Raw genomic sequence first — 1,458 nt, forward strand, 5'->3', positions numbered from 1 at the left:
TCCTTTTCTACCTTTAGAGTTTCTCCTTGAAGCTCTTTATCGCTCTTTAAGGTAATTACCATGACTTGCTTTGAATTTTTTATGTCAGCTGGCAACTCACCTTGTGGCCTAGTATTTATTGCTTGCTGGTTTTTCCCCACGTGCAACTCTAGACTTCCTGTGGCCATTAGCAAATTTCTTAAGTCTGCAACAAACTATTTCTGATTAATAAAGGTTTGTATCACCATCTCATCCATATTGCCGCTTGACTGATTTGGTTGGGTCTGTGGCTGTGGAACATTCCATAAATGATTTGGTGGATGAGTTTGCCATTTTATGTTCTAGGAAATACGATAATTTGGCCTTTGAGAATTGCCTATATATATCACAGATTTCGAATTTGAAGCACACATAGCCGCAGAATGGACACTATTTCTACATGCCTCACACCAACCACTAATTTACCAAACTGCATTACGACTGCGAAAGGCAGTGGAGCTCTTGATTTTATGCTGCTGAACTAAGTGTTGATCAAATTCTATAATGTAGACACCTGTGTTGATAGGGCTGTGAATTGGTCCACCTCTAGTACACTTGCAACTCTTTTTGTGGAACTTCTTGAATCTGAATGCCACTCGGGATTTCCTTGTCCTATGCAATTCAATAATGTGTACAACTCATTATAAGTCAACTCCATCGCTTGACCACCTACAGCTGAATCTAGTAAAATCTTTATATTTTGATAAAGAACTTTTACAAAAGTATGAGAAAGTACCTCATTCGAATGTTGGTGGTGTGGACAATACTAGAGAAGAGCCTTGAATCATTCCCAAGCATGATATATATTTTCAACAGGTTTCTATTTGAAGCTCACTATCTTACTGCAAAGTCTCACAATCTTACCTGATGGAAAAAATCTAATAAGGAACCTTCTGTCTAAGTCATCCTATGATGGGATTGAATTGGCCAGCTTCGTATTCAACCACCTTTTAGCTTGCCTAATAAGTGAATAGGGGAAGGGTGTAAGAATCATATAATCAGTATTTATACCAGTCAAAATAAATGTAGCAGTGAGCTCAATGAAATTTGGCAGGTGAACCTATGGATCCTCATGTGAAAGCCCTGAAAATTGTCCACTACTAATCAATAGTTACACCATGTTGTTCTTAAGCTCAAAATTTCCCCAAGCAGTCGATCTTAGAATGGGGAAGGTCAAATTTGTCAGAAGTGGGACTGCCACTTCCCGAACAGTCCTATGCACTAATTATTGTTCCTCACCCATTAGCGCAAGATTTTCTTCATCTTATTTGATTTGAGGAATTCATGAAATAAGGATTTCTTCTTTCTATTGTTGATGATAAATTTGCTCGGTTTCAGATCTTAGTTCAACCAACTCCTTATCCCTTGCCAATTACCACTTTAAAAACATATTTCCTGCAATAATAAAACCAATACCAAGTATGAAAACACCAAGTAAAT

The 1,458-nt window shown here is 37.6% G+C and overlaps 1 non-coding gene across 1 annotated transcript; it reads left to right on the forward strand.

Annotated features, from left to right (window-relative positions):
• The first annotated feature begins 763 nt into the window (after nt 1-763).
• LOC124890464 lies at nt 764-871 on the forward strand. Its single transcript, XR_007049184.1, has one exon. It is a non-coding gene; the product is annotated as a small nucleolar RNA R71 (small nucleolar RNA).
• The last annotated feature ends 587 nt before the right edge of the window (nt 872-1,458 follow it).

Source organism: Capsicum annuum, unplaced genomic scaffold (assembly GCF_002878395.1).
Source record: "Capsicum annuum cultivar UCD-10X-F1 unplaced genomic scaffold, UCD10Xv1.1 ctg1815, whole genome shotgun sequence".
NCBI lineage: Eukaryota > Viridiplantae > Streptophyta > Magnoliopsida > Solanales > Solanaceae > Capsicum > Capsicum annuum.